The following is a 27,212-nucleotide window of genomic DNA, read 5'->3' on the forward strand; positions in this document are numbered from 1 at the left end:
GAAAAACATCGACCAATCAGAGAGCGCCTATAGTCCCAGAGCACCTGTCCGGTGACAGGGCACAAGCTACGTGTAGCGTTTACTACTCGCCGTGCTCGAGCGTTGTACAAGAAACTCAAGATCTTTACGTTATTATCCAAATTTTCTTAAACTATTGAAATAAAAATTCTGGAAAAGATTAGGAACACGTTAGCTATTGCGACACATATTATGGAATTTTTTCAGATTTTTAAATTAATTATCCAAGTTGTGAAAAATAAAAAACGAGGAAAAAGAATTTAAAAATGCCAATTTAGTATTGTAGCAAAACTGGATTTACGATAATATTAATTCATTACATAAATATCACTAATACCATTGTGTAACATTTTTTTCACAGTCTTTAACTTGACACGCCATACTAAAAAAATAAAAAGTAATGTTTTCGTAGTTCCTACGAATCGTATATTATTTTACTGTGTATCAAAACATTGAAAATTGTACAAAAATACTTATTTCATAAGGAATGAACGAAAATTGGACGTATTAGTTGCTGTAATCGGTAAAAACTACGGAAACACCGATTTCTATTTTTTAATTATGATGGATCAAAGCAAAAAATGTTTAAATAACTAGAGGTTAATAATATGACTCCCTCACTCGAAAGTAAAAGTAAAACTTACCCATTCGGAAAGAAATTCACCTGCTGTTTGAACAATTGTTGTTCTGAGTCACTGTGCCGATCCCGGTCGTTGGGGGATGATGCCCGGTAATGTGTACATTGTAGCTGTAGCACAGGGTCTGCTGATCGCAGGTATATTATACCGCACGAAGCCACCTTGCATTTATGACACTTCGCGGTCACCAACACTGATCACTTTACCAAGCAAGCACTTGACCTTTTAACGATCGACAATTGCGACACGCATCGAATCAAAATCCCCACAATCGTGGATTATTTTGAAACGTTACGCGGCGCGGTATTCGCAACGCCGTGGCATTCCGTAAATAAAACCAAGATGTTACACAGTTCGGCGGCGAAATTACGATCGATACTGACGATTTTTTCCGAAGTATCTTTTTTCACACCCTCACATCCTTCCAGCGCGACTTCTCGGGGTGTAGCTTCGTCGAAATACTCGAATTTGATTTGTTAGTTGATACCAATGAGGTTGGATCTTCCTCGGTTACTTTTTTTAGTGGAGGTGGTAGTCTCCTCTTCGAGTCGAAAAAGTCGCAAGCAAATTCATGGGGAAAAATAAAGGCATATCGGATTAGTGTAGGAGACCGTAACGAGTGTAGGGTGGTCCTTATTTTTTGACTTTTGAAAAATTGTCGCGGCACCCTGTCATATGATTCTCTACTCTAAAATATAAACTAATATTTTTTTATTTAATTTTTGGAAAGGTTTTAGAGGTCGCTACCAGCAGTCAAACTTTCAGAAAAAGCATTATATGGCCATTTAAACCATGAATCCGACTAATTGATTCCAGCATGTTTATTAGCCCATTTTAAAGTCAAATAGCATATAGAGAGACTCACTTTGGTCAACCCCTTCCCCTACTCCTTTTCTGTGCCTACACGTCGCGGTTGAGCCCCATCCCGCTCTTCAGTTGTCCTTAGCGAGAGAACGCACATTTATTTTCCTAAAGCATACGTATTTGTTTCAACTTGTCATGGCGTCCACAAGTAGTGGCGTGAGTTTACTAACTAAAAATAAAACCAACATTTGGCTTATTGGCCAGTCATTACCAAATCTGAATCAGTCAAAATTGCCTTTTATTAGTGAAGTATTACGTTTATTTTTTTATTACAAAAGCAAAGAGAAGAAAACCATTCGTGATGCTGCGACTGTGGCTGCATGCGAAGTGATAAATTTGTGGGAAAAAGCTAGTATACCAACAAGATTGAAAAAGCATATAATCAGTAAAATAGAACAACACTTCAAAGAGTGGCAGAATCTGAAAAAAAATAAAGAGAATAAGAAAAAACGTTCGAAAGTATTAAAGAAGAAAGAACAAGACTAGCAATAAAAATTAGAAGATTTGTTTGATATTGCTCACTCTGAAGCTTTAAGTATTATGACTACAGAAGAGGATAAGCAGTTTTTATTAGCACAACAGAAAGGTCGCCAGGGTTTAATTGGTTCAGTAGATAAAAAAGTTTAAAAGAAAGTGAGGAATCGAAACGGAAAGCAGAACGTCTTCAAAAATTACGTGAACGTGAAAACAGAAGTATCTCGGCTTTGACAGAAAAGTGCTTACTTTCTTCTCCTTCCACCAGCGAAGAAACAACTGTATCTAATTTCGAAGTCTTATCAGAATCTTCAAAAGCGCAACCGCCACAAAAGCGAGCTCGAAAGGACATAATTAATAGCCACTTAGCTGCTAGCCTTGATGTCTCTAAATTAAGTGACAGAAAAGCAGCTGTGGTCGTAGCATCTACTTTGAAAAGTGCAGGATGTGACCCTTCAGAGTTTAATGTTAATAGATCTTCCATTCGTCGACAGCGTTTGAAAAATTGGAAAGCAATAGCAGAATCTCTCAAAAGCGAGTTCAAACCTGATTTGCCATTAACAATTCATTGGGATGGAAAGTTAATTGAATATATTAGTGGACACGAAATTGTAGATCGTCTGTTAATTTAGGTATCAGGACATGGGGTCGACCAGCTTCTAGCGGTTCCAAAATTGGATCGAGGAACAGGCGAAGCATGTGCATCAGCTGTCTATGAAACAATAAATTCATGGGACTTGTGCGATAAAGTAAAATATTTATGTTTTGACACTACAGCCGTAAACACCGGTTTGAGAAATGGAGCTTGTATTCTTCTAGAGCAGAAAATAGAAAAAGATACGCTTTTGCTTGCTTGTCGACATCATATAATGGAAATTATGTTAGAAGCTGTAGTGAGTCAATCGCTCCGTCTGTCTACTGATCCTGATATACAACTGTTTAAAAGGTTTAAGAACAACTGGGACAAAATTGACCAAAGCAATTATAAAACAGTAATTTCTGATACCACGTCCTCAAACATCGTAGAAAATGTTGCAGCAGACAGGATTTCTTTCGCACAGAAACAGCTACAAGTATATCAACCTCGAGATGATTACAAAGAGTTGTTGCATCTCACAATCATTTACTTGGGAGAAGTTCCTGAAAAAGAGATTTCATTTAGGAGGCCTGCTGATCTTCACCTGCTAGATGGATGGCGAAAGTTTTGTATTATTTGACGATTTTCCTATTTAAACATCAATTTAAACTGACGAAAAAGGAACAGAAAGCTGTGAAAGATATATTTATTTTCACAGTCATGATATATAAAATACTGGTTTCAAGCCTCTGCCGGATGGTCAGCACCGAGAAACGACTTACAATTATTAAAAGACCTTACAGACTTACAAAGTATAAATCAACCGATGGCCACTATGATCATCCGATGTTTGTTTCCCTCTTCCCCAATTTTCGTAAACCTTTTCGACCAATAGGGGAAACCTACCTGTGTAGTAAAGATTTGACGAATCTTTTACATGCACGTAAATGCATTTCAGGTACACCTAGAATCAGGATCTCCTTTATAAACCGCTTGGAAATTAAATTCAATAGAATGACAAACCGTTTTCTGGTTTTGCCGTTTAAATACAAAATATAAAATAAGTTATTTTTCCGTATCATTTTCCTATCCTTCCCATAAAAAGATTGATCTGTATTTCTTTTCTTTCGAAATATTTCAACGAATATCTGTTTATTTGTTCGATTTTGTTTTATAAAAATATTTTGAAAGGTAGCAGGGTAAATAGAAATAATAAATTGGGGGGTTTATTGAGTAATAATACAAGAATAACTGTACGGTCACTACATGTGCAGCGTGATAAAAAGCAAGGCTCGGTCGCAGGACGCAGACATCGATATAGTTAAAGGGATTCGAATATAATTAATGTATTTAACCCTCGACGCGACGACGAGTTAGTCTCTGCCAGACAATCGTTGACGAAATGTTTAAGGGCAAAAGAGTTTCCCCAACTCGCTTTTTAACAACGAGCAATTCCATATTTCATCCGTCCGAATGCATCGAAATGACTTCCATGGTAAGCGCGACGCAACCCTCGCGGCCTTCGGTCTCGGGTATGGATGGCTCCTTCGAACTAGGCAGGGCAATACCTGTGATTATAAACGGCCACATCTGCGAGACACTCGTTACGCTAATCCTCCTAGTCTCCTACGCTAATCCGATATGCCTTTGCTTTTCCCCCTGAATTTGCTTGTGACTTTTTCGACTCGAAGGAGAGACTACCACCTCCACTAAAAAAAGTAACCGAGGAAGATCCAACCTCATTGGTATCAACTAACAAATCAAATTCGAGTATTTCGACGAAGCTACACTCCCAGAAGTCGCACTGGAAGGATGTGAGGGCGTGAAAAAAGATACTTCGGAATAAATCGTCAGTATCGATCGTAATTTCGCCGCCGAACTGTGTAACATCTTGTTTTTATTTACGGAATGCCGCAGAACGTTTGAAAGTAATCGGTTGTCGGTCATTAAAAGGTCAAGTGCTCGTTTAGTGAAGTGATCAGTGTTAGTGACCGCGAAGTATTGTAAATGCAAAGTGACTTCTTGTGCTGTTGTACCTGCGATCAACGCTACCTGAGCATCATCCCTCAGTGATCGGGATCGGCATAGTAACCCAATGGAGCAAGTGTTCAGGCAGCAGGTGAATTCTTCTCCGAATGGGTAAGTTTTACCGATAGTAATTACTCATATTACTATAGTCATATTATTAATCTCAATTCATTTAAACATTTTTTGCTTTGGTCCGTCGTAATTAAAAAAATAAAAATCAATGTTTCCATACTTTTTACCGATTACAGCAACTAATACGTCCAATTTTTGTTCATTCATTATGAAATAAGTATTCTTGTAGAGTTTTCAATGTTTTAATACACAGTAAAATAACGTACAATCCGCAGGAACTACGAAAACATTGCTTTTTATTTTTTTTACTATGGCATTACTTTACTAAATCGGCATTTTAAAATTCTTTCTTCTCGTTTTTTATTTTTTACAACTTGGATAATTAATTTAAAAATCTGAAAAAATTCTATAATATATGTCTCAATAGTTAACGTGGTCCTAATTTCTTTCATAATTTTTCATCCAATAGTTTAGGAAAAATTGAGCATTGACGTAAACATTTTGAGTTTCTTGTATAAACCTCGAGCACGGTGAATAGCAGACGCTCCGCGTAGCTTGTGCCCTGTCGCTGGTCGGCCGAGCGCTCGCTATTCGCGCTCTCTGATTGGTCGGGGTTTTTCGTTAATAACTCGTTAACAAAGCTTCGGAAGATATTTTTGCAAAGGAAAATGTTGTTTAGAATCACCCCAGGAATCTCCCATTTCCGGCTCCCGCACTTAGTTTGGGACACTCTGTATAGCGTGTTTGCATAACCCTTGCGTTATCGAGATAATTGATGGACAATTATATGTTAGATGATAATGACGGTCAATATAACCTCACATTTATATAATCACATATAATATAACATCATATTATCTTATGATTTTATTAATATTGTTCCGTTCGAAGAGGCAATCGTGTTTATTGCTGCGAGATGTGGGAATCCGAGTTTCTTGTAAATACCTTGTGTATTCATCCGTACTTTCAAAAATTCCGCATCTGGCAGAATAAAGTAATTTCGTGCTTTCTTCGAACAGAGTGTTACTCCCTAATAACCATCGAGGGCCGTATTGCCCCGCAATCGGTGTCTTCGCCAGTTCATCCTTTTCGGACTCAGAGGATTGACGCTAACTCGCGGGACAATACGGCCATAAAAACATTCGGAAAATACGCGCGTGGGCCTACTCAAGCCACGCTATTCCGGGGTTCGTTCTTCCTCCCCAATTTTCGCGACCTTCGACCTAAAGGAGACGTCTCCTCCACCTTCGTCGCGAGGAAATCAGGGCGGTTCCTTTGCCCCCGTCAGAGTGACTAGGAAGATCTTCCTTCTTTGGGTCAAAGGCCAATCAATGCCGATTTGTTTTGGCGTGCAAAATCGGTGATGCCCTTAAAGTCGCGCATTTTGGGGGATGTAAGATGATGAAGAACGGACTCCGGAAAAAACGAAGAGATGCATTCGAGTCTTCGAGGAGATGCATTCGAGTCTTTGAGGAGATGCATTCGAGTCTTCGACAAGAAGGAGATGCATTCGAGTCTTCGACAAGAAGTAGATGCATTCGAGTCTTTGACAAGAAGTAGATGCATTCGAATCTTCGAAGAGATGCATTCGAGTCTTCGAGGAGATGCATTTGAGTCTTCGATAAGAACACAAGGAAAGAAGTCAGAGCCGTCTGAACTTCACCGCAACTAGAGTCGTCGTGTGGACTCACTGTTTTTCACTGTAACATTTCACTGACGAGGTCCATCCGGAATTTGAAACAGCCACTCAAGATTAATTTGGCGAGTGGCAAGACGAGTGTCGCGAGTAATCGATTAACCACGAACCGAACAAATATTCAACCACATTAGAACAGATATCAACATTGTATTAACGTTAGGATTACAATAAGTTTTTATTGAATAAATTATTGTTAAGAAAGATATAAACCTTGGATTTCAACTCCCTAACCGCACGCTACACGAACCCCCACCTTTTCGTCCATTGGAAAGCCGCTCTTCCATGAACAACGTAGCATCGCTTTAGGGACGTTACACTTACTCTATGGAGTGTAAACAGTAGACAGGTTTAGTATTATTCAACCATATCTTCGTGTACCATTTCAATACTCGCACATGAGAGAATCATGTATGGATGTATGAAGTAAATAGACAATTTACGTCCAGGTGGACATATTAAGATTATTGTTATTCAATGATATTCATCAACTTCAACTGAATTTTGAATCCTTTAACCATGTCAAGTGTCGTAAACTTTCCGCTCAGTTGTTCGACGGTAACTGATTGACATTTGCCCTCCCTTGTATTGGTGTCATACTGCTGTTTAGACAACCACTGCTTGAGGCCTCCGCGTGGGCTCATTTCTGGAGCTTTCTACCAGATTTTTAAACGCTTATAACTAACAAACAAAGCTTCAAACGCGAAATCGTTATTCTTGATTTTTGTTATCTTGGTGTGTAGAATCACCCCTTAAGGTTATGCCGTGCTATTCAGAAACACTCTGCATAGGTCAACGCGTAATTCGCGGCGAATTTTCTGTGCAATCCTCTTCACACCAATATCAGTTCGAATGTCTGTTTACTCTATTCGCCGCCGTTGGAATATTCGTGTTGGTCGGTGGAAGCTTTCTGTTAAATTTGAAAACTATGATGATAGCACAAAATGCAATAAGATCAAGTATCAAGAATTACACACTTGGTATGAGTTACCAATCGGAGTTTAATAACGAAGAGGATGTTAAGATACCTAAAGGAATCAGTAGACTACCGATTGAAATTTGGGACCAACAATTCCAATGAAGACATTGCGTATGAAAGCGATGCGTCACGGGATAGGATAGTATTGTAATTGCTAAGTCTTTTATCGAAATTTTATTCTATAAAAATGGAGATCAAATTCACTGAAAGAACAGAAAGCAAGGGGTGGTAGCATTACCATTAATGGAGAGCGAGGTTGTTGTTACGCTTGAAGGTATAAAATAAGTCATACAGAACAACAGTGTACTGAACAAAATAGAAACGAGGAAGAAGAATGAAAAGACTCGATGTATCTAAATATAAACTGTGACGTTGCGTATAGCGTCGTCCCCGTTTTGTGAAATTACGCGAAGTTAGTGAAAAGAAAGACCGCACGGCCCCCTTGTGGAACACATGCCGAGAGACGCCTTCTGGAGGAAAATATCGTGAATTTGGAATCGCCGCTAATTTCGGGTGACTCCGTGTTGAGCGCGCACGACGTTTCAGGGCCGTAGAGGAAACCTGAGGAACCCTGAGACCGTCTCCGTCCCCTGGCTGTGCAGTTTCCGGATTCGAGCGCTGTATTTACACTGGATGGTGCAGGGGCCCTCCACCCTCGAACTTAAGGGACTTGCCGCCTCCGCGGAGGATCAAAGAGCCGAAGGAAAATCTGCCCACAGCGAGCTAAGGGATGGTCCCCCGGTGCTGCCATAAGAAGTCCTGGGGAAGTCTCCACGAAAAATATAAACCTGATAAAACTTTTATTTAAACTCTCAGTAAGAACTTGATTATTCCATCTTAAGTAGTTTTCTCAAAAAATGTACCTATCAATATTGTATAAGCATACATACAGCATGTTCTATATTATATACGAAAAAATAAACTGAAATGTCATGAGACAAAAAGTCTATAAATATTTCACACACAAATCAGAATAAAAATATAAAACGTAAAAAATACGCTAATATCACTTCTCATAATTCAATAAAAGACAAGATAAGATATATAACATTTATATTATCTGTTAATATTATGTTGCTGATTTGACTGGTTATAATTAGAGAGGTGGCTAGAAGACTGTGCATGTCAAGTATATAGACAATTGGCTCAAGAGAGTAGACTAGGATATGGAAGACAGGTGACATTATCAACAAAATTTGGAAAAACTATAGGTTTACGGGAGCTAACTTTTCATCCTTATATAAGAAACTTTTGAAATGGAAAATGGTTCGTCCGAAAGAAAAATGTTCAATGAAGAGCAGTTAATTCGTAGTTTAACTCGTTCTACTAATATTTAGTAATACGAGTATTGTAAAGCAGAGTAAAAATCGACCATTCCACAGTCGTGAAATCCAAGCAATTTTACGTGCTTTAGAGAGTGTTTTGAACGAAATCACGAGTTGAGTGCGGTCCACTGAACTTTCTTTTTTCGAATGAACCCTTTTCCAACTCAAAAGCTTCTCATATTAACACGAACAGTTAGCTCCCGTAAACCCATGTCTCAGCATTACTTTCTACTGGGTTATCGATAAAACAGAGTAAAATATGTGATAAGTTTAGTTGGGTTTGTGCAAACGACAGGACGCCTAATTAGGAAGACTGCCGATGTGGAATCGGAATCTGTGATATCCAAATTGGCAATATGTGTTACTGAAAATTTCCCCCTCCAGTACACACACTACCGAACTAGTTGCGTGTATGTAAGTTTAGCGTTTCGGACCACTTCGGATGGCGAATTTAAAGGGAAGCTTACTCTTTCGCATTTGAAACTGAAACGCTATCCAAGTCGCGGGCAAGCGGCATCATTAGAAGAAGGCTGTTCGGTATGATCCTCAGAGAGTTGTATGAAATTCTGAGGGATGAATCTAAAAGTTAAACAATGACATTTTGTAAAATATCTCGTGCTAATGCATACTTCTTGATAACAATTAAAACAAATCTATACACAGACTGTAGCAGGATGTGTGGTACAACTAGAAAGGTATACATGTATACAATAATGACATTAGCACCGGTTATTTTTTCATATATGTATGAAGGCCGGGGATAGTCAAATACACATACATCAGACAAATCTTTAAATTCAATGTTCCCGAAAACTATGTATCTTATAAAAAAACTATATTCTTTACTTTCAATTTCACCTAATCACCCTCTCTTTAAAAAGCGATTAATTTTCGAGTCTTTGTCTCGACCGCGAAAACCGTAATCTGTTAGCGTAAGTAACCGACCGACGGTCGCCTTCGGTAGGAGATTCAGTTGCGCTAACAACAAACCCGGTACATTCGAATTATGACTTGTTTTTCAGCTAATACAGTTAAAGTTCGAACAGGTAAGCGATTGCGATCAGCTGTTTGAATCTCAGGCCCGATATCGAGTGGGGATATCGGAGCCTGACAGACAGAGAGAGTAAAATCGAAACATTAGAAACAAACAGACAATGATAAACGAGCGCCGCATAGCGGATTTTCGGGGACTCCGCGCTTTTCGCGGAGCGTCTCGCGCTTGCAAGTCAAAGTTAGTCTTGCACCGATCGCTCGAAGGATCGCAAGTTTTATAGCAACTTTAGAAGAGTCCGCTAAATCAGGAAATTTGGGCACCAAGTGCCTTGGCTCGTGACGCCTTCTCTGCTGTGTCTGTCGCACTGTAACTCGTGCTATTGCTCAATTCGATATTTACGTAACATACGTGCGATAGAGCATCGATTGCTTAGCGTAGATTTATTGCAGGCGAGTAACTGTACTCTTGGAATCGGCGTTTACCCCGATTCCCTGAGTTTGCTATTCGTCCGAGGAGCAACCAGAGACCACTTCTTGGTTGAGCTTTGATAATTGGCAAGAAAACAGAGAGGGTTAACGTAAGTGCGGTACCTCTGCGTTAACCGCGTTCTATCACCTGTTTAGCAGCAGCCCGCGTGTGACGAATAGATGCACACGTCGTGATGAACGGTGAATGCTAGAACCTCTGGCCTTTATCAGCAACCAAGCCTAGCCAGTGCTAGTGACAGTGAGTCGAAAGCTCGCAAATCTCGGCTTACAACTGTGATTCGTACGAGGCAAGCCTTCCTGGAAGGCAGGTTAAACAGAGAAAAGGAGGATCCCTCCTCTCTGTATACTCGCCGACCGCCGGTTTCTTCAGTGTAAAGAATCGTCGGTAATACAGTCCACTGCACTACCTTAACGTTGCGTCAAGGTACTGCTCTCCCCTCCACATAGGCTCGTTATCGAAGCTTGGAGTCGGGAAGACTCGGTATAGCGGGACAGCCATACGCTCGCTTACCTGTGCGGTTCCACCACTATTTTCTTTTTCAGACGCCAGCGTCGCTGACCGGCGTTGTAAGGACCAGAGGGCTTCTACTCCACCGGTAGCAGCTCAGACGCCCACCACGACTAGGAGGCCCACGTCCCAGAACTTGAAAAGAATTTCAATAAAAGTCGTACTTGAGCCCCTTTAAGGGCCAACTTAAACTCGAAACAATTGTACAATTTTTTTTTGGAACCTCTCTCTTAACCATCTAATCCGGACCCTGTTAGATCCCTGAGTTCAGCGATTCTAACACCCTCTTTTCAATTGTACTTCCTTAAAAGGGGTGACTCAGGGAGTGGTTTGAAACAACTTTCTCCTTGGCGAAAATGTTAGATGAGGCTCCGTTAAGGAGTTATCAATGAAAAACACCGGCCAATGAGAGCGCGAGTTTGCCGCCCGAGCGACCGCGGTAGCGTTAGGTACGCGCTAGGCACTACAGCTGTACTCCAAACAAGAAAGTCGGCATGCATCGAAGGAAATAGCATTAGTATGAAGCTATTCGCATAACGTATAAACGATAAAGCAATGCAACAAAAAACTGAACAGAGAATTGGAGAATTAGCGTTTAAGATAAAAACGTTGAAACTAGACTGCGTTAGATTTAAAAAATAATAATCATTGAATTAAACGCAATTCACCTGTAGTTTGCAAACCTGTGTCACTGGGTCACTGTACCCATTCTGGTCATCGACCGTCGAAATGATTTATGCTAGGATAGAATTTTTCCACAGGAAAAATTTCAAGGAACTACAACATTTTTGTTACACCCTGTATATGTTGAGAAGTTAACAGTATCGTCAAAATAAGTGACAAGTCCTAGGTTTGATACACAGTCTAGAACGAACTTCTTTCTTCTTTTAAATATTTAAATTGCATATAACAGTCTATTACAAACATTATAATTTTTTTATACAAATTTTCGTTCACAAATGAATATTTAACACTTACATATAGTTGAACTTTTTTCTACTTTTTTCTTTGTACTTTGTCGAGGAATTTCCATGGCTTAGACGGAGTATCGAAACACACGCAAGGCCATGTCTCCGTGTGTATGTGATCTATTATATTTATTTTCTCATATTTTGTGTATGGTTATGTTCGGTTGTGTGTGTTGAACACAGCGGCTGACCGCAACGTCAGATTTTAATTCTATTATTACTCTAATATTATTTTAATTCTTTGTAAAACCTACATACATATCTATATGTCTATACATGTATTTATGAATGAAAATTTGTACAAAACACCTGCAGTATTTGTGAAATGATGCTAATTGTAACTTAAATATTTTAAAAAGACTTCTTTTTATCTTCAATTATCTTCAATTTAAATATTGTTAGCTTTTCACAAAAGACTTCTTTTTAAAATATTTAAATTGGAAAGAATTCTTTCCATACTAGCCTTCATTCAGAATGCTATTATTAATTTCCAACAATACGTATATAGACTTGTTTTGATTGCTCATAAAAAATACGCATAAAGATATTTATTTCTGTAAGAAAATCATCATCTTCGGCTTAGGTTGGCACAGCTGTGCCTGTTCGGTGTGGCTGGCAATGTGTGGCGTTGGGTGGTTCTTTCTGTTAACTGAGGATGCTGTTTTGAATGTAACTGTCATGAGTGCGTGATTTATATTAGCTTATATTTATAATTATTATATAAGAAAATATATGTTGGAACACTTATTTTATATATATATTTATACAGGGTGTAACAAAAATGTCGCAGTTCCTTAAAAGGGGTGATTCAGGGGGTGATTTGAAACAACTTTTTCCTTAGCGAAAATGTAAGATGAGGCTCCGTTAAGGAGTTATCAATGAAAAACACCGGCCAATGAGAGCGCGAGTTTGCCGAGTTATTTATATATATATTTATATATATATAGTATACGCCATTATAAACGTTATAGCGTAAGTGCACCGCATAAATTCCATCAGGTTATGGGCCCAGGTGCAATTCCTAGAGACCACGTACTAAGATAACCTCAAAATATGGCTGCGGGAAATTTTGGAACACTTAAGACCGAAAAATTAAACGAGGAAAATTATGAAAGCTGGAAAATCCAAATGAAGAGTATATTAGTGTGCAATGAACTATGGTCGTATGTTAATGGAAATAACATAAAAACAGAAGCAAATGCGATACAGTGGAACAGTAGGGACGAGAAAGCTCTGGCCTTTTTTTTCTTAAATATGAATAAAAGTCAAATAAATAATATCAGGAGATGTGAAGCCTCTAAAACAGCATGGGATACATTACGAAACATACAAGTCGAAAGGCCCAGTGAGAAAAGCCATCCTGTACAAAACATTATACAAGATGAAGAAAGAATCAAATGTTCCAATGGAGGAATATGTAAACAAATTTGTAAACGTTGCTGAAAAACTGGAGGAAGCAAGTATAAAGATGTCCGGTGAGCTACTTTCAATAATGTTATTAAATTTTCTCCCACCAGAATATGAAAGCTTCTGTACTACCATAGAATCTAGAGATGATTTACCGTCAATAAACATCCTAAAACTAAAATTAATTGAATTAGAAGCAAGGTTTCAAAAATAGGTACACACAATGAAAATGAAGAAAATAATGATAAACTCCTAACAAGAACCAAACCGAGAATAAAGACTGAAAATACACACAGTAAGTACAACAAAAATAAGTTTAATAAAATTGAAATAAAATGCACTGTGCGTGGCAAGAATGGCCAGCATACTCAATATACCAAAGAAAAAACAATGAATGCCATTACATTGAGCACTAATCCAACGATTCAAGATTTTAATGAATGGTGCTTGGACAGTGGTGCCACATGACACATATGTAAGTACAGCAATAATTTTATTAGTATGAACCAACATATAAACACTAATGTATATACAGCTGCTAAACAATATGTATAATGCAAAGGCATTGGTGACGTTAGATTAAAAATTGGAAGTTCCAAGAATACAATAGAAAGTATTAGACCTTGTGATGTCATGTATGTACCAAATTTAAGACAAAACTTGCTCTCAGTTCCACAAATCACAAAATATGGATATACTATAAGCTTTAATAGAAACTATACAGTCGTAAATCAAAAAGCAGGTAATATATTGTTTAAAACAATTCGCAGAGGAGAATTATATGTCGTAAAAGAATCAGTATACTATCAAGCTACGAATACCGAGGACAAAAGTCAAAACCATTTTAAACTATGGCATGAAAGGATGGGCCACCTCAACCAGAATGACCTAAGAAAACTGGAAAGTGAAAATATGGTAGCGCGTTTGAAGCCCTTTGGTCCAGTCAAGAACTATGAATGTGAGATATGTCATCTTGGGCAAATACACAAATTATCATTCAAGCGTTCCACAAAAAGAAGAACTGATGTTTTGAGCTTGATATACACAGATATTTGTGGACCCATGAAGGTTAACTCACTAGGTGGTGCAAGATATTTCATCACTTTTCTTGATGATGCAACAAGATATACAGAGATAACGATCTTAAAAAATAGGCCCGAAGCATTGAATACGTTTAAAAATTATAAAGCCCGTGCTGAAAAAGAAACAGGAAAGCAAATAAAAGGTATCAGATTTGACAATGCTAAAGAGTATGTTTCATAAGAATTCACAAAATTTTTAGAGACGCATGGAATTAGGAGACAATTAAGCGTGGAGTACATGCCACAACAGAACGGGGTTGCTAAACGAGCTAATAGGACACTTACCGAAATGGCAAGATGTATGATATTACAATCAGAAGTACCTGAAACATTGTGGGCCGAAGCTATAAATACAGCTTGTGTTATTAGGAACAGATGCCCAACTTCCACGTTAAATAATATGACTCCACTTGAAGTATAGAGGAAGAGAAAACCATACATCGGATTCATGAAGATGTTTGGATGAAAATCAATAGCATTGGAAAAGGGGCCTGGAATTGGAAAATTCTACCAAAAAGGTAAATCATACGTAATGGTCGGATATTCAAATGAATCTAAGGCGTACAGATTATTGTAATTATTGTAATTAAGTGGAACAAATACGGTTGTGAAGAGGCGCGATGTACGTTTTATAGAATACAACGAAAATATTGAATCACTAAGAAATGTACATTCCCATGTACGGATTTATTGATAAATGAAAACAGAAACGAAACTGTTACTGAAAAGGAAGATAAAGAAGAAATACCTTTAGAAGAAGTAACCTCGGAAGAAGAAGAAATAACGTGGAAAGAAAATGATGATACTCAAATATGTAATCAAGGATCAGTCAAGAGAGGCCCTGGCAGACCTAAAATAATTAGAACAGGAAAATCCGGAAGGCCAAGGAAGTAATATCAAGAAGCTGAAGTGATGGAGCCCATGAATCCAAGTGAAATTAAAAATCGAACTGATAGACGATTTTGACTAGAAACAATAAAAGCGGAATACGAAACGTTAATGCAGAACGGAACATGGAAACTTGTTCCAAGGCCTAAAAATAAAAAAGTTTTATCAAACAAATGGGTATTCAAAATAAAAAGGAATCATGACGGATCTATCAATAAATATAAAGCAAGATAAGTAACCGGAGGCCATCAACAAAAATACGGCTTAGACTTAGACTATGAAGAAGTGTTTGCTCCAGTAGCAAGGTGCGAGCAATTTTAGCTGCTTCAGTCGAGAAGAGAATGCACGTTCACCAGCCTAGTGGTATCAGTCTACGTGCAAGGCGACTTAAAAGAAACAATTTATATGGAGCAACCAGAGTTATTTTCAACAAACGATAAAAACCAGGTATGCCTTCCTCCAAAAACCATTGTATGGATTGAAGCAATCTAGAAGAGCATGGAATGAAAAATTATATAATTCAGAACGTTTCTGAAAAAAGGGCCCATAGGTCTATGGGCCCCTTTTCAGTAAATCATCTTTAATGAACTGCGATACATCTAAAAATATAAGAAATAATACATGGAAGTATATACTGTGTATTGAAAGAGATAAAGTTGAAATCTGTCGTGTAATCCTTTGTAAAATTTTTAAAGTGTCGGTAAAAAGATTAAGAGGTATACAAAAAAAAGATATTAGTAATGATACTTTCGAAGAAAAGCGAGGAAGTCATAGCAATCGCCCACATAAAATTGAGACACATGTTTGAGATTTGATAAAAGAACACTTAGAAACGATTCCTAGTAAAAAAAAGCCACTATTCTGACAATAAATCGAATCTGATTTATTTTGAAAATCCGTACTTGAGTGTCAAGTTTCTGTTCAATTTGTTTTCGGAATATTATTTTGAAAAAACAGGTACTAACCTCTTAATGAAGTACGTAACTTATTTTAAGTTTTTTAAACAGCACTGTAACTATGCTTTCAAACAACCAAAAACTGACGTGTGTGATTTTTGTTCAATGTGTGAAATAAAATTAAAAACTAACCCAAATGACGATTTTAAAGCAGAATACATGTTGCACAAGAAAAAAGTAAAACAATTATATGGTTTTAAAAAAGGACTTCATTAAGAAGGCTAAAACAGATTCATCTTACGTTGTAGCAGAGTTCGATTATGCACAAAATTTTCCAGTTCCCAAACTAAACGTTACATCTCAATTTTACAAACGACTTCTATGGTTGTATGCATTTAATATTCACATACATAATAATGACTCGTCGTTTTTGTACTGCTTCATGGAAATGCAAGCTAAAAAGGATTCTAATTCCGTTGCATCATTTATTAATGACGCCTTACAAAAAAAGCTACTTTAATTATTTCCTAATGTAAGGCAGTTGATTTTGTTTTCTGATACTTGTGGAGGACACAATCAAAATTTTACTATTACTGCATTTTGTTCGCGGCTAGCTAAAGTTTTTCAAGTCGAAATTACCCGTATTTTTCTCGTTCGAGGACATTCTTTAAATCAATGTGATCGAAACTTTGGTTTAATTAAATCTAAATTAAAGAAGGTAGAGAATATTCCAACTGCTTTACCATATCTGACAGCAATTGTTGAATGTCGAAATCACCCATTCGCCATTCGAAGTTTGTATGGACAGATACTTAATAAAAGATTGGAGAAAGGGACTAGAAAAATATTTCAAAAAACCGCACGCGAAGGGCAGTATATTCAAAATACAATCATACCGCCAAATAAAATACACAATAAGTGGCACCATTCTTTGTTTTACAACATATTCCAATACATTTATAACGTTCAATTTATGGAGGAATCGGTACGGTGTGCAAAAATTAAAAAATATTAAACTCTCTACTGTGGAATGTACACCAGTAAAAGAAATGAAAAAAAAGGATGTCCGTAACTTATATTAATATTTAGATAACGAAAGTTGTCAATGGATGGATCGAATATTTGCAGAAAGTACTCAACTGTAATAAAATATTAAATATTACGTAAATGTTAAAATTGGGTAAAAATAATATTTCCTACTATTTTTATTATCTTTAGACAGTTTAATTACCATAAAATGTTCATTTCATTTTGTATGTACTATAAATGTATTTCTTTTGTACGTTTGTTGCGTATTTTTAGTGTACTTACTATACATTTACGTCTTTTTCCTCGATTTATGGAAAAAGGACCTATAAGACTGTTCAAAATTATTTACTCATTTTCAAAATGATACTAGTGTACGTAATAAATTCATATTATATATTTTATGACGACAACAAAATTCACTAGGAACCACTCAGTTAACAATTTAAGAATAGCTATATGTTGACAAAACTAAACCTAAAACTTCTGATACGATTTACTCATTTCGTCATTTTGGCTTATGAGCCCTTTTTTCAGAAACGTCCTTAATTGTTCATCTAGTTTAAGTATAAGAAAATCTAATCTAGATCCTTGTGTATTTGTCAAAGCCAAAAGTAATAAGCTAGTAATCATAGTCACTTATGTAGGCGGTCTGGTAATTACATCAAACGATTTAAATGAGTTAATTAAAATTAAAAACGTATTAAAACAAAAATTTAGTATGAAAGATTTAGGTCCAATTAACAGCATTTTAGGAATCAATGTTATCCGGAATGGTGATACCGGAGACATAAAACTAAACCAAAGAAAGTATGTTTTAGACTTATTAGAAAAATGTACAATGAAAAATTGTAAACCAATATCACCTTCCATGGAACCTGGATTAAAATTACAAAAAGGGACGTTATTATCGGAAGAAGAAAGGGAGCAAATGAGTCGCATCCCTTATAGAGAATTAGTTGGCGCATTAATATATTTAGCCAACGTCACTGGCCCCGACATATCATTTGTTGTAAGTACACTAAGTAGGTTTTGTTCGAATTACACTATGGAACATTGAAAATGTGCAAAAAGGGTATTAAGATACATAAAAGGTACTCTGGACTATAGTATACATTATAAACCTACGGGCGAAGAATTAAAAGTCTCCGTTGGCTTCGATTGGGCAGGGGACGTTAACGATAGAAGATCATGCTCCAATAACGTATCAATTTTAGCAGGTGGACCAATAAGTTGGAAAGTGAAAAAGCAACCAACAGTAACGCTGTCTACAATGGAAGCGGAATATATGGCGCTTACTGAAGTATCGAAAGAGATCATATATTTAAGAAGACTTTTGAATTATATAAATTTGGGTAGCTTAATGAAAAATCTGTCAAAAATTCTATACGATAGTCAAAGTGCAATACAATTGTGTAAAGATCCCGTGTATCATAATAGAAGTAAGCACATAGACATAAGACATTATTTTTGCAGAGAGGCATACGAAAATGCTCAAATTAAAGTAACGTACATTAGTACAGAAAATATGTTGACGGATGTACTAACGAAAACACTGTATAAAGATAAACACGAAAGGTGTATAACGTCATTAGGTCTACGTTGTTTAAATAAGACTTGCGCGAACAGCGAGGATGATGATAGAGAGGGTGTGAGAAAATCATCATCTTCGGCTTAGGTTGGCACAGCTGTGCCTGTTCGGTGTGGTTGGCAATGTGTGGCGTTGGGTGGTTTTTTCTGTTAACTGAGGATGCTCGTTTGAATGTAACCATCATGAGTGCGTGATTTATATTAGCTTACATTTATAATTATTATGTAAGTAAATAAGTGTTTCAATATATAGTATACGCCATTATAAACGTTATAGCGTAAGTGTACCGCATAAATTTCATCAATTTCACAAAACATCATCGCTCCTAGACTCATTCTTAAAAATTTAATAAAACTCTCTGGGGGTCTGACCAATGACGGATTTACACCTCGGGACCCGTAATACAGGGTTCTGAAAAATATGTAAGTATGCATTATTTCACCAGAAATTCCGTACGTGCGACAGTGCAACTGAACAGAATAGCATTAGCAACAACTACCAAAAATTTGAAGCAAATCGGATGAAAGTATATTGAGTTATTGTTAGCTTTTCACACCTAAAGTGTGGATATAGCTACATTATTTTCGCGATAAATGTGAAATAAATGTCTTTTCAAATATTTGATCTAAATATTCTTAATTTTATGTGTACTTAATATTACATAAAAATAAAACAATACATATTGTCTCGGGCCTCTTGAAGAGTAGATCCACCACTGCTCTCTTTTAACAAATTGAAAAATGAAAATATTTGGGCAATTGAAAGGATCGTGCGTGGCTCTTGTCGCTTGCCGGCAACTTAAACAGTTGAATCTCAGCGTTTGAAAAACGAGAGAGTAAGGGTCATATCTGTCTTCTCTCTCGACTTTTCTTAGTTGTCGATGTGCCGAGCTTACATACGCGTGGCTCGTGTAATAATGTGTATAGTGGAGAGTGAAGTTTTCTAAGCCGCATCCAAATTCGAAATGATAGAATAGCTCCATCTCGCGTTCAATAAACAGCTATACGTCTGTAGCTAATGCTACTCCTGTAACAAAAACTGTAACAACAGATACCGACTTGACAACCTCGAAAAGTCACGCGACTAGTTTACCCCTTTAATGAACGCTCCCGACGATGGATTAATTTAGGGAGATCTGTCTCTAGGTTTTCTCGATCATCTGACTTTACACCTTTACATTTAAATTTATAAAACGCTCCAAAAGGAAAAATTTATAATATATAAATATATCTATCCGAAAGAAATTAACTACGAGAATCAACATCGCGTAAGAAGAAATTCGACAAAATTTAGTCTACAATAAATTTAATAACATGTTATATTAAACTTGCATCACGTTTCATATTTCTGTTACAACTTTTTAATAAAGTATCTCTGAACTTCTTGTTACATAACCTTGCAACTTTGTTTTTTCTTATAGAACACAGACAGTTTGTGAGACATCATACAACGATATGTAAATATAATCAAAAAGACCTTGTCGATTCATTGCAACACTCCTTATCAAAAAGATTAAAATTATAGAGACATAAGTTTTTATCTGTTTAAACATTATTTGCAGATCTCAATTGCATCTCTTTCCTTTGCAGAAAATTAAAAATATGTATTTGTATACACCATTGAGTGACATTCAGAAATAATTCACAAGAAAAGCTGTAATAATTTGAAATGAAATATATTCAAAAAATTGTTTTAAAACACCAATTAAATTCTTCATAAATTGTCACAAGGGAAAAATACGTTTATCGTTTGTTAAACTTCATTATTCTTTAATATTAATAGCTAAAGTAACATTTTTCAGTATTTATTTTTAAAATTATTAAGTTTTAGTATTTCGTAATTTTCGTATTTTGTATACGTAATTGCTAGTACGTAAATGTTACATTAAATATACTCTTAAATTAAATGTTGCACACAATGTGAGATCGGAATATATTCACGAGCTAATAAAAAATGCAACCGTTAATTAGGTCGAGGCTTCAAAAACCTCAATTAATGACACTTGATTGAAAACCATGATAGCACATCCGCATTTTCAGAGGGGAAGATAGACGTTTTTTAACTCGACGACTAGTAGGTAGAGGATAATTTGGCGAATGGTCGACCTTCTTATTGAATATAATTTTCTCAATATCTTATCCATCATACACTTTTGTTTTGCTATTCGTTCACATACCCACTGGTTTGCTTTTACTTACAGTATTACTGTCTAATTTGAATTCGCAGATGTATTTGGCACATGTACTAAACCAACTATGTCGCAAACATAATAGTGAAACGACTGTTCAGACAAAACAAAAACAATTGTGGACAACTATAATCAATACCTCAGTCCGCGTTCCCACAACTTTTCAAGGAATTCTAATAATTTGATAAATAAATGTTCGAAATAAAAATTATTGTTAATCAGTACACAATTAGCAACAAATTGCAAATTTAAATATTTCTAAAAAATTTGTCTTTAATAGAAAATTCAAATTACCGTTATTTTCATAAATAGGACGCCTAACGTCTTAACCACTGTACGACAGTCACCTTTGATAAGCGTTTTCGTACTTTTGAAGTTAATGGAGATTATGAATTTAACGTTAAGTATCTCTTAAGAAGCTATTAACGGTTGAACTATTAATCGGCTGTCTCCGAAACCGCATGTCATTATGTAGTTTCAGTATTTCAAGTTCTATCATAGTAAAAGAGTTCACCAAAGTGAACTTATTTTTCTTGTTAGATTACTTTCATAATTAACAACACATACATATCTATGTACATATACCTGTAAGATTTCATTCCATTGCTCCAAAAATTAGGTCAACTTTTTCTCTTAAAAAATACACCTAAATTATTTTCTATTAGTACTATGAAAGAAAGATATTGAAACAAAATCAGGGATAATATGTAGAATATTGTAAAATATTAACTAAATTAAAAATTAGCAAATTTATATTTTTTTTAATTCAATAAAATATGGAAGATATTAAAAGTATATAAAATACTACGTAACAGTTATAACAGGTATATAGATTATACGGATAACAGTAATATATAAATAATATATAGAATACTGTAAAACAGAGATAATATACAGAGAATACATATAATATATAAATATACAAATATATGTATGCAGAATTTCAAAAAAGTCAAATAATTTCTGGAGTAAAAAATTGATTTTTGTTTAACTCAACGAAAGTTCCAATCAACCTAACTATAATCAAGCTAATAGCAATCAAAGTAACAATGACAAAAACATTTTGGTATTGATCATTTACTTGTCATGCCACACAATTGTTCTTATACAGGCTAGCTAAATATCATATTTTCGTTTCAAAAAATAGTACAGTTTACTTTTAATAACTTAACATTAAATATCTCTTATAAACATTAAAAAAAAAAATAAAAATAAAAATAAAAATCTAGTTTAACCCAAAAAATTTTTTCAGTGTATAAAAATGATGAGAATTTACTTTAGAAGAAACCGTTAAATTATTTTCTTTCAAAGACCTTGCTTTTAGACATATACCCAAATGATGAATTATCGATAATTTAAAATTATTCGGTAAAAAAGATCATTCCATGTGAAATCGAACACTTTTTAGAGTACCATTTCCGATTTTGTCAAAATTTGGGTGAACCTACAGATTACTCACAACAACACCGATTTCGATAATCTTTGGATATATTGTTCAGTTCAACATTCTGAACAATTTTTTCTTGTACATATAATAGGTGGTCAGCCTTAATTTCCGAGATATTTGTAAAAAACTGTTGCTACTACTACATTGAATTCTGGCAGCGTACGTGCCATTATGGGAGGCGACGGCCGCTTCTGTGCTGTTTCTACAAATATATGTAGAACGGTCCCGACAACCAATATTATAAGGGGTGGACTATTTAGCTTTAACTACTGAATTCGAGCATTGTTTTCTAAACCTTTACTTATAATTAGTGGAATAAGTTGACTCTTAATGGAGAGGTCAAAAAAAGAAAAAAAGATCTATAAGGACCCAGTGAGCTCAAGTTGACCTAGTCTAATGTAACTATCTGGCATTCTATGTTTCGAGGATAGTTCAGTATGTATTAAGTCGTTTAGGATTTTTTTGGACTTGTGCTCTAAGTCAACTTATTTACATCACTAATTTCGATGTCTGCTTATAACTTTAAAACTAATGTCGATCACCTATTATATGTATAGGAAAAAGTTGTTCAAAATCTCGTTATCTATAATATATCCAAAAATCATCGAAATCGGCGGTGGTATGACTAATCTGCAGGTTCATCAAAATTTGGATATGTTATCACTTTTACGACATCTGAACAGATCTATAAGGATTTTATGAAATTGTAAAAATTGTTGATTTTACAGCTGTTTAAAGCATATTGTTAACTTTGTTCAAAAAATTATAACACCTGAACTAGTAAACTCATGAGAATGCGCTCTCAGATACTATTATGAAGACATAGAAATACTAATTAAAGATTATTTCAGTTGATAAAAATTTTCTTTAAGCACTTTACTTGCAACTGTTTTACATAAGTGCAATTTTATAGTAGTAGAAAAGAACTAACAAAATTTGAAAAAAAGTACAATATAGTTTTATTTACGTTTTTTATAGACGCTATTTATATTTGCAATAACTAGGTTGTAATTCTGTAATACAGAATTAAAATTAAAGACATTGAACGTGAATATCTCGAAAAAAGAAATATGTGATTTATGTTGTTTTGCCATACAACCATGGATACATACATTCCTATCGTCTAACTTGTGAACTTATATCAGTATTATAAAAAACGCACTTTGAAAGATAACCTAAATAACCACCGATTACTCGTTATGATTAATTTTCTATAAATAGAGTGTCTAATTCTATTAAGTTGGATTTACCTTAAATATAGCAAGCATAAGCACATATTTGTGGCTTACAACTATTCGCTTGAACAAAAAACTATAGGTATTTTTTCAATTGGCATGAAATTTGCTGAGTTCCGTTATTATATTCGTATGAAAATTAATATCAACATTTTATCTGAAACCTATCAGTTGTACAAACATTGAACCATAAGAGTATAACAAATTTATTTAAACAGTGTAATAATAACATTGGAAGAAACCTTGTCAAATTGTAAATACCTTACTTTTGCAATAGCTTTTATACTAACAATTACTGTTCTAATTAGAAACAAAGTATATGTTCAAAAGTTAATTCCCAATATTTTAAAAGCTATGTTTCATACTTAAAAAAGGATTAACACCGCAAACTTTACTTTGTTATCAACATTTTTAGTACGGAACACACAATCTCCGCACAAGATCTTTCATTGACGAAATCAGTCAATAAATCTATCGATAAATCTGATAGGTAAGTGAATCCTACGATAAAGATATCGTATTGCTGTAACCATATACGATCATTGGCTCTGATCAAACTTAAAAGAATGCTAACTTGGATACAATATTTTGACACATTGCAAATATTGAAAAATATAAATATTCGATATTGTTTCACATTGAAGTTATCAATTCATTATCATTTTCATGTGCGTGTATTAAGTATCTTGACAGTATTGTTTAGAATTAGTTAGAATTATTTGAGCAAAATAATGCGTTTGATAGGATTGAATGAAAGTTGCAGAAATATGAATTTAAACTTACGAATAAGGTCCTTGTGTTTGATGAAACAAGGGGAACGGCACCGACCACTTTTAAAGGTCACACATTCTGCTTAAATCACAATTTCAAAAATCAACGTATAAAATGTTGCTCTCGTAACGCGGGATGATCGCAGACATACTCGAACTGTCATTCTTCGATTGAAACAGACTTAACTTAATTTTACAATCTTTCGAAGTGTACTTAATCTTCACTATAGGATCACTAGTTATAATTTAACTTCGTTAAACAAATTTTGAGTTGCAAAAATTGTAGACAACCGACACTTAACTACGATAATATTTTTATTTTAAGAAGAATAATTGAATATAAGACTATTTGATAACTGGAATATCATGAATTGTAAACAGCGATTCACAAATAATGAAACTAAGCTTCCTGCGTTGAGAGCTGCAATGAGCTACTAAATGGCACAAAACAATCCAACTCGGAACAGAGTCGAGGCGCAACTGGCGTACCTCGTCTTCAATCAACGACTTCCCTCGCAAGTTCAAATTAAATGTTCTACCCACCCTCTTATCCCCTCCACTGTGCCACTAACGAAAGGATTCAACACGTGCTATGCGTTTGGTACAAGAACGTTTCGATACCATTATTAAAGTAATGAGAACTTCAAAACTGAGACGCATTTTAAGTTTCTTATCTATTTAATCCTTAACGTACCAAAGTAAAGTGACTCGAGAATTTCAATAGTATTTTTATCAGATTTCCGAATATTTAAAACACAAATTTTCAAACATGTAAGATGAAAATTTTCAATTTCTCAAATTTTCAAACTTTTAACGCTCAAACATTTAAAATTATCAAATTTAAAAATTTTCAAATCTTTAACTCTTTAATGCCTCCCGTAACATGTATGGTATGTACATACCAAATATTTTTTGCGTATTTGTTCATAATTTTAAGCAGTCATCGACTGCTGGTATATATTTATAGTAATGTTTCTTTGGTGAAATGAAGCGAGTAGCAAGTTTGTCACGCATAGAAAATAATCCGAGCTTGGACTTTTAATGTTTCATAAAAGTTAAACCGTAAGGGATACGATAAAATGTATTAAAATTTTAAATTTACAGAATCCTCTAACCCTTAATTTAGCGTATAGACATATTAACTTTAGGTTTAAACTATTATTACTGCAAAATCGAGGCTGATCGAACATTATGTTATAGAATATTTTGTGCTCTATTTGAATTCCTCTATTATCTCTTCAAATATTGCTACGTATATTGTTTACATGTTGCTTAGAATATTTGTGTCAAGCTTACATTGTAGAATCAATTACAAAATTTTGTTTATCTTTACATACATATGTGTGGTTATTATGGTGATCTGAAATAAAATATATCAAAGTCTGATTTTTAGTATTAACAATTGCAAGTGTTAAAAAATTATATTTTAAAATTTTTAAATTTTGGATACGATTTAAAATTCAAAACCACAATTTTTCCATTGTTAAATATTCAAAGATTTCAGATTTTTAAATATAACGAAGAAACACTATGTTCGTAAGGTACTAAACATTTGGTTTATGACAAATAAAAATCCGGAAAAATTAACAATGTAATCATATTTTTATATTACATTAATTTATAATTAATTTATACAATTACAATCTTTCAACACTTATTGTATGTTTTAATAATTATCATAACATAATAATTATAATAATTTATTACAATAACTCTTATATGAGATCATTACAGGGGTGAAAAGAGTGATAAAAGTAATAGAAAAAAAACTGAAAGTGAAGATATACAAGAAAGAAGAATTAAACTAGAAAACAACGTATGGAGAATAACAGTGCACAATATAGACATGAAGGAGACGAGGAACACTTTAGGTGAAATAGTGAATGAAAAAGAAACTCAGAACAGAAGGAAATGAAGAAGGAGAACTCACCTATGTGAGAGCTAGAGGCAATGTAGTCATTGATTATGTAATAATTAACGCAGAAACAAGAGAGGAAGCAAAGAAGTTAGTAATTGAAGAGGGGACAGAATCGGGCCATATGTCTCTAACGGTTGAATTATATGTACGTACAAACGAAACAAAGAGAAGAGGAAAATGAAATATGGAGAGAGAAAAGAATTTAGCCAGAAGAAGGAAAGAGGAAATACCGAGAGGAAAGACAGCACTACAGAAAGTATCATTCAGAGCCAATGAGACCAATAAGATGATGGAGAACCAACATTAATACAGAATGTACCAACAAGAAAAGAGAAGCGAGAAGGGCTTTAAGAAAATGGAAAAGGGGACCAGGACATAAACAGATGTCTGAAGGAAAGGAAAGGAAAGAATACAAAAGGATGTGTGAAGAGAAACAGAGATAATCACAGGAAAAACAGAACATTTCAATAAGGATAGAAAGAAAAGAATTTTATTGGAATTTCAAAGAAAACTAAACTAGGAAAATGGAGAGACTACTTCATGAAACTACTAGCAAGTGAAGAGGAATACAAATCAAAGGAAACAGAGGCGGAATCAAACTCCATAAAAACGGAAGAAGGAATATCCGAAGAAGAAGTAAAGAAATATAATAGATAATAAATAAGATATGGCACGGAGAGAAATTTCCGGATCGGTAGAAGGAAGGAGTTATTTCTCCTATTTTCAAAAAAGGAGATAGGAATAACGTGAAAAACTATAGGGGAATAACAATATTAAACATTGCATATAAAATATACGCGATGATATTAGACAATAAGCTAAAGGATGAAATGGAAAAAAAGAACATAATACCAGAAATGCAAGCACGGTTTAGAAGTGGAAGAAGTACAACGCACAATATATTCACAATGAATTACATAGTGAATAAGGAAATACACGAGAAGGGAGAAAAGCTCTTTACTTTTTTCGTCGATTTCAGTGCGGTTTTGGACAAAGTCAACAGGGAAGAAGTACGCAGAATAATGGAAAAAAGGAATAAGTCACAGATTACAAGCATGAAAATGAGTTATATAAAGAAACAAAAAACATCGTAAGAATAAGTGGAAAAATCTCAAACTAATTTTCAAATCTCATT

At 35.0% G+C, this 27,212-nt stretch overlaps 1 protein-coding gene across 2 annotated transcripts in view; it reads right to left on the reverse strand.

Moving 5' to 3' along the window:
• LOC143184832 (phospholipid phosphatase 1) overlaps positions 1 to 27,212 on the reverse strand; it is a 137,064-nt gene that overhangs the window by 97,301 nt on the left and 12,551 nt on the right. The window contains exon 1 of one of the 2 annotated variants that reach the window (XM_076387342.1): positions 24,173 to 24,586. The exons of the other annotated variant lie outside the window; for it this stretch is intronic. The gene's annotated coding sequence lies outside the window, so the exon portion shown is untranslated. Of the gene's footprint in view, positions 1 to 24,172; positions 24,587 to 27,212 lie in introns of those variants that run through there. 2 annotated transcript variants of the gene reach the window in all.

Source organism: Calliopsis andreniformis, chromosome 10 (genome assembly GCF_051401765.1).
Source record: "Calliopsis andreniformis isolate RMS-2024a chromosome 10, iyCalAndr_principal, whole genome shotgun sequence".
Classification (NCBI taxonomy): domain Eukaryota; kingdom Metazoa; phylum Arthropoda; class Insecta; order Hymenoptera; family Andrenidae; genus Calliopsis; species Calliopsis andreniformis.